Source organism: Passer domesticus, chromosome 3 (genome assembly GCF_036417665.1).
Source record: "Passer domesticus isolate bPasDom1 chromosome 3, bPasDom1.hap1, whole genome shotgun sequence".
Classification (NCBI taxonomy): Eukaryota; Metazoa; Chordata; class Aves; order Passeriformes; family Passeridae; genus Passer; species Passer domesticus.
In genome coordinates, this window is record NC_087476.1 from 75,267,428 (window position 1) to 75,275,067 (window position 7,640).

The 7,640-nt window shown below is 43.1% G+C and overlaps 1 long non-coding RNA gene across 2 annotated transcripts; it reads right to left on the minus strand.

The window, feature by feature from the left end:
- Positions 1–426: 426 nt before the first annotated feature.
- On the minus strand, positions 427–2,581 carry LOC135296992 (uncharacterized). 2 transcript variants are annotated; one of them, XR_010358991.1, is made up of 3 exons: positions 2,451–2,581; positions 659–1,134; positions 427–583 (listed from the first exon to the last, which is right to left on the minus strand). It is a non-coding gene; the product is annotated as an uncharacterized LOC135296992 (long non-coding RNA). The 2 variants fall into 2 exon arrangements; XR_010358992.1 differs by having other exon boundaries at positions 430–583; positions 782–1,134.
- Positions 2,582–7,640: the final 5,059 nt, after the last annotated feature.

Sequence of the window (7,640 nt, forward strand, 5' to 3'; positions counted from 1 at the left end):
CAAGACAAATAACAAGGTACTGCAAGTTCTCAGAAAAGTCTGTTTAACTCTTTTTCTTCCTCCTAAAGAGAGACTTTTGCATAATTCTTTTCTATAGATATGTGGATTTATTTTTCATTATTGTTTCTATTGAATGAATTGTGTTTTAAGAATGGCTCAATTTGCTAGGCTTAAACAAAGAATTAATGTCTGAATTGTCATTATAATGTAATTTTTAGGCTGAAAATCCTTTTGGAATGGGATGCTTGTAGCCTAAATTGTTTCTTCTATTTAAGGAAATGGATTTTATTTAACTTTTGCAACCAAGTCTATGTGCACAAGAGAGGAGCATCCAAATTCAGACTAAGAATAGAAATTTTCTAACTGCATTAATGAGTTCCTGCTATGGCTCTGTAGTTAGTCGTCAACAGTTTATACAATTACTCATCTCTGATTTCATGAATGCTAGAGGTTACAGGTGTGTTTTCTTAGCAATTTTAATGTATTGAGTCTTTTTGTTGCAAAGTTCCTGTTGGCAGCTATTTGGGGGTAGCCTTTGCTCTGTCTTCTCTGTAGTTGTTCCTCCCACTGTGTTGGCTCTGAGCTTGGGTAGTGAAGGCAAATGTAAGGTTCTTGTGTCACAATCCCAGGATTCCTCAAATCCCAGTCCTTGCCTTACCATCCCATGTGTCCTGAGATGGACAGCAGGTCTAGTTGCTGAAGACCAAGCTGCCAGGTAATACACACAGCCCAAATTCCTGATCCTTCATGTGTGGGCTGTGCTGGAGTCTGTGACACATACCAAAATCAACTCTGGAGCTTCCTGGCACAAGCAGCTATGCCAAATGGTGGGATTCAGCCTCCTGAGATCAGCTCCTCTGGTGCCAAGGGGATAGTTGGTGGTTCCTGCATCATCTCTGAGTGAAGGGGATGCAAGATGCAATGAAGTGGGAGCAGGCAGGCTGAATCTGGCCCTCTGACTTCAGCAGCTGCCTGCCTGTGATGCCAGTTGATTTTCTGGGCTAAGAGTGACCCTTAGCCACCTTCCCTCAGGGCTGTATCCACAGAAGGGATGATTCTGCTACCAGGTGTTTATAGATGCTGTATTTTGCTTGTTAGTGTTTCACTGGCTGTATTTTGCTTGTTAGTGTTTCACTGTTGAAAGCAGAGATCTGCTTCAGGGAAAGGAAACAAATCATGCCCCATATTGAGCCAAACATTACATCTTCCTGGTCCACGAAAGTGAGTTTGTAGCTTCTCTTTCCCTGCACACCCTCCCTCCCTGCTGACTGGGAAACACTGAGGCCACTTTGGTGGCCCAAGGCATGGTACAGAGGTGTGGTGCCATGCCCAGCTGGCTGTGAGCCAAGTCCTGCCTGTAGGAGCCCACCAAACCTCTTCTCACTTGGTGATGAAGCACAAGAATCTGTTTCACACATCTGCTGAGACAAATTTCTTGTCCTTGCAATGCTTCACACTGATTCCTCTCTCTAAGATCTGATTTTGCTTTTCACTGTAAATTGTCACTGAGTGCCTTGGTATTGGGGGATTTAAATGGTTTCAACCCAGCAAGAGGAGACTTGGACCTGCAAATCTGTGGCTGAGGTGAATGTGAGGTGATGGCTGGGTCCATGTGCAGTTCTTTACAGCAGATTTTGCCGTTATGCATAAAGGATACTTAACAGCCAAAAAGAGCTAAATATGCTATAAATTTTACCTCCTCCTCTCCCCCAGTAATGTCTGGCTTTGCCTGTCCTGTAGTGCACTGGACGGAGAAATTTGGTAAGGAAGTACCAGGAAATGAACAAGTAGGATCAAAATGGGCACCCCATGCTGCTGTTGGCTTTGTGCACTGTGATCTGATTTTCTCCAAGACCACAGCTGCCCTTCCCTGAAGCTGTCATGAGGCCATTTGGGGTGAGTATCAGTGACAATGGCGTGGTGTGGTATGCTGTGGTGTGCCCCCCACCTTGATGGGAGCTGCAGCTCCTCCCTGGCCTCCATAGAAGCCCATAGAAGTTAGAAGGGATCTTTAAAGGTCATCTAGTCCCACTCCACCTGCAGTGAGGCTAGGTCAGGGTGCTCACAGCCCCATCCAGCCTGAACTTGAGTTTTTCTATGGATTCCTGTCCCTGTAGTTGTCCCCCAGCCATTCCACACTGTCAGTGAGACTGCCGTGGCTTTGGACAAGGAGCAGGAATCATCTAATCCAGCCCTGCAAGCTGGATTAGATGTCCCCTCAAGCTGCATCACTGACATGAGATAACCCAGAAACCCTCCTCACCATCTCTTTTTTCATGCTGTAAAATGCACAGGTTTTGAGCTGCTGTGAGAGACTTTAAGTGCATCAGCTGTAAATAAACTTCAGAAAAGTATTTTCTTCTTTTTGTTGAATTTGGCTCATTGTGGTGACATGCATTGAGACCTAAATGATTCTGTAATTCTGTGAGACTATTAGTAGCACATCCTACCACATCTTCCTCCTACGTGCAGAAAGCACAAAGACTCCCTGTCAGATGGCCCCGCACATGATGGACTTGCTGCACTTCAAGTTAAAAGCATGATACCTACAAATAGAAGAGTTTAAATGGAACCACAGGTGAAGCAAGGCATTGTGGACCTACTATGTGTCATAGGACTGGAAATGACTTCCTGTCATGTCACTGTGGAGTAGCTCAGTTTATGACAGTACTGTTATTGACAAGGACAAGCAAGGTGCCCCATGAGCTTAACCTGGTTTGGCTCCCAGCAAGTGCAGGTAAAAGTTTGTTGCATCAGTGGCTTTTGGCACCATATATATAAGATATAGTATATGTAAGATATAGTATATATAAGATATAATTATCAAGGAAGAGCAATACAACAATGGCAAACATTCAACACCTGGGCCCCTCTGCTAAAAAGTTAATTTGCCTGGAAATTAATTGAATTTGTATTTTTTCAATTCCTTTAATTTGTTACCAGAGACTTGTTCACATAGGGAAATTTTGCTAGTCACACTTGCATAATTACAGCAGGATGGTTAGAAACATCATTCCTTGCATAAATGTTTTTATTCCAGTGTAATGATGACTATTTGATAGAGCTTATGTGTCTTAGGATGACTACAATAAATTAAGATGTTTCATTTTAGTCCAGGAGTCATAGTGGGGTATCTCTAACTGACCCAGCTCTATAACTTTTCTGGGTGGCACAGATAGAGGTGCCTATAATAGTCTCCTTGATAAAATGATTTTACTGAGAAGGGCATCATGTAGCCATGGGTCTAAAATTTGCAAGTTTACCCACTAAGCCACAGATTCTTCTATTGCCTTTGAAAGGATCATGATTGAATTTGCCTGTGTATGCTCATTTGCCATCTCCTAACAGCTAGGGAAACCTCTTCTTTTCAAGTCTCCCAGGGTGCTGCCAGGTTTGAGTCATTAAACTTCAGATCTGTGACTAAGAGGCACTATTAGCTTTACTGCTTGATTGTATTATCCTATTGTTTATATGACTGGTCGTTCTTTAACAAACACAATGCTATATAATCTCTATCCTAAAGAAATCCCATCTGACAGAGAAAGAACCATATGCTGTAATTACAATTAGGGTTGCTATTAAACACCAGGCTGTTGTTAATTTTCTGTTGGTGTCCAGGATCTCAGAGGAATCCCCTTATTTTGCTGCCTGTGACTGGGAGCAGTAATGAAGAGTGACTGGGACAGGAAGAACAGTGACCCTGGGTGGGCTCCTATACCATCCCCTTTAAAAGGACACATGGATCCACAGGCAGCAACCCTTGTAATAATGATGACCGCTTCTCTGTGGATTTGTGTCTTTGGGAAAGGTTGGGCATTGTCTGCATCTTGGTATGTTCTCAGTTGTGTAGTGAGGGTTATACTTGGAGGGTATGTCAGGGAAGGCACCAATAGGGTGATAGTCCAGCTTTCCTCCTGCTTCATGTGGAGACCTCTTGGATCATGACTGGAAAGGAGTGTTAATAAAGCCAAGTTTTCTCCACCCCTGTAGAGAAAAGCACCTTCCATTTCAGCAAAGATGTAATTTGGATGATCTGAAGTAATTTAAGACCACTTAAAGTCCTCTTTCATTGATACTGGTGTAACTTTATGGTCTTCTGTGTAGTACCTTATAATTTACATTGGTATAAAGGAGAGATAAATCAATTCTTATGTGCATTGCTGACTGGGAGAAGAAAAAATTAAACACAGTGTTGCCTCTTCCTTTTTGTCCCCATTTCCCTGTGGTTTCCTGTTGAGAGATTCAGATTAGCTCCTTTTCTTTGTCTTTCTTCTCTCATCCATTTCACAGTCTTTGCATCACCTCTTTTTAATAGTCCAAGTACCCATTAAAGGGCTTATTAGAAGCACCTGAGTTTGATAGCTGTATCATTTGAACTTATCTGGGCTTCTATTTAATCTCTGCTCGTGGTTTGTCATGATGAAGAATAATGCAGGGGAAGATGACATGTCACTTATTCAATAGCATCTCCATTATTCGCTCTACTGTAGAGTGAAACAAGGAAAATGAAGTTTAGATCTTGTCTCTTTTGATTGCTTAATTCATTTTATAGCTGTATATTTCTAACAAGTTATACTTTGACAAATACAGCTTTGGTAGAAACTCTGACCCAGTTCTTGTCTTCATGGGCAGAATATTGAATTTTCTTACAAATGCACTTTGTTTGTAACAGGATTTTTTTTTTCTTGCAATTCATTTTATTTTTTGTCTATTTTTTGTGAGGAAGGTGATGTTAACATGATCACAGTAAGCAGGTACAATGGAGAATTGTGAATACAGTGCAACATGTTTCATTGTAAAGCAGTAGACAGGTTTAAGAGATGTTATGTCTTAACCATATATTCGTTCCTCAAGTGCCTTTAATCACATCCTAGGGGAAAATGGTTTCAGTAGAAATGTTAAAATCATGAATTCCATTTCTAAGCACATTAGGAATAATGTAGCTGCATTTGGTTCTTTAATGCAGGGCCTACATTTCTGACATCGAAGGTTCCCCCTAACACTAACATCATTGGCATAATGGCTGTGAAACATTTTCAATTGACTGTCATTTTCAAATTGCTTAGCATCTTTTCTGCAGTTACCAAATTAATTTTTTTTTCTTGGACTCAAACAGTTGAGCAAAATTTCAAGGTGCAGCAGGCTATACTAATGAGGATAAGCAAATTACAGTGTGAGTTGTATATCTGTGCCTCTGCCCTGCATGTGTATGTCAACAAAGAATATGCAGAATCCTGTATTGCTGCACTTAAGGGGGTGGCAGGGGGGAGGGATGGGACAGAACCCACAAAATAGGTCTTATTTAAATGGAAAACAAAATGCTGCTTGAGGGGGTAGTGTAGGTGAACCCAGTGCTTAGTCATGTCATGCTCCCTCTGCTCGTCTGCCTCTCTGGGGCTTGCTTCAGCTTTTTTGTTTGTTTGTTTGTTTTCTCTGTTTTTTTTCAGTTGTACATCCTCTTCTTACAGGAGCAGTCACTGAAATAGCTTTTCCCCCCCCTAAAGATGTATAGCATGTGCTTGTGTTCAGGGGTAATTTGTGCCCATGTTTAAGGAGGAGGTTGCCTTTGTTTCTGATGCTTTATTCCAGCAATAAGGTTAATTATGTTGGATTTTTTATACTTTTTCTACATGCCAGGTTGCTGTTAGACTCATCGCATTTCAAAGAGATTGAACACAATCCATTACAGCATTAAGTAATTACTTTCTGTTGTTGCAACAAGTAAACTCATCATAGTGATGCTTAAGGAGCTTGTGTTGATAATGTAGAAGATAAAATACTTCAGAAATACCACTTAACACTGCTTTTTCTCACTGGTTTTAATGCAAGGCATAGTTTCTGTCCTTATTTGTAGCCTCTGTTGACCTCTGTTTATTTTTTCCACTGGTGTGTTCACCATTGCTGGATGTCCCTCTATAATAGTATGCCTATATGATGGTTATTTCCATTGTTTGCCAGTGCCTTGTCTACATATTACCACTGGTTTTCTGCCATCTCTGGTTTGTGGCACTGAGGGGTCTTCTGGGCTGTTCTGTATGATGAAGCTATCTCTGCAAAATTCGTTTCATGCTTTCCCTGTATAAACATTATGCATTTGCTGTTGGAAGCATTTGAAACAGCTGGATCTTTACTGTTTCATTGCTTTTATTAGACACAGTCTCTGTTGAGAGAAAAGAAGGATCAAGAAAACTAAATTTGAACTCTGGGGTTCAGAAAGCAGAACAATGTCCCCAAAATTGTAGCACACTTCCCCTCCCCACTCCTATCCCCCACACAGACCCCACTGCTGCCATGCAGAAAAGCATTAAATGACTCTTCTGCCCTGTGCAGTGTATGCCTGCCTCTTTCATCCCAAACATGGGCTTTTCTATTTGGTGTCTGTCATGAACAGACAGGTAGGTTAAGAAGGAAGTGAGATTTTAGGAGGTTGTGGTCAAACCAATCAGTGCTTGGATTTGAATATTGGCACCTGGTTTGGCCACTGAAGGTATGGACCACCTCTGAGAACACAGGGTAAAAGCAAGAGCTCCCAGGAGAACTCTTTCTTGGTTCCGGTCCGTGAAGGAGCTCAGAGCTCCCCTGCCCAGCCAGGGCTGGCTGGGGGAGGGAAGCCATGAGGCCGGGTGAGGTAGGCCAGAGCCTCGGGCAGAGGAGGGGGGTGAAGGCCTGGCAAGATGGAAGGGTGGAGAAGCCCTGAGAAGCATCGGGCCCCAACCCCCTGGGGGAGAGAGAGAGCCAGTGCCTGTGCTGCCTTGGAATTCGATATCATGGACTGGCAGCGCAGCTGGCCAGAAGCAAAAGTAGGGGATGCGGAGTGAAAAAAGTGCCTGGCAGCCGTGGGAGTTCTGGGCAGACAGAAGCAAAGATTTTAATCCCTTTCTAGAATAATAGAAACCTTACAAATACTGATCCTCCTGAATCTGAATGAGGAGAGAGAGATGAAGCAGTGGGCAAGTGTGATGAAAGTGAGTACCAGTGAGAGATGTTAGAAGAGGTGAGAAGAATCCTAAGTGGGAAGAGATGACAGAGTGGCCTTGAGCTGGACTCTTTCTTGTATGGCCATGGACAGACCTGTGTTTTTCCTGTGACCCAGAGACTTCATTTAGGAGGAAGCAATGCCTTGAAGCCAAAGAGAGTGCAGTGAAGCAGTGGCGAGAAGAGAGACGGCTAAGAAGGGTGTGGGATGTCCTCTGTCTTCAGTGGAGAGGAGGATCTCTGTTCACGAGGCCCCTCGGCCCCAGGGGGTAAATCTGGAGGGGACTGGTGTCCCGAAGCTGAGACACTGCTGCTTTTGGAACTGGGCGGGGCATCCTTAAGAGGGGAAGCCTAAAAGCACTACTGGTCCATGTGCAGTGGTGAGAGCACTGGACATGGAAGGAAGAAGTCCCGAGGGCAGATGTTCTCTGGGCAGTGCCACGAGTGACGTGGAAACACAAGAAGTTTCAGTTGTGTTTCTGGGGGAAGCCTATGGTGCAAGGAGAAACTCCTCTCTCCCTGATGGACTTGAGAGTTGATTATTTAAGGGGTGATGATGGACTCAAAAGTTGACTATCTAAAGAGATAGTGACGACGGTGTGGAAATCTATGGTGTTATTTCATACTGTAGAGAAAAAAGGAGGAGGAGGAGGAAGAAGGTATTT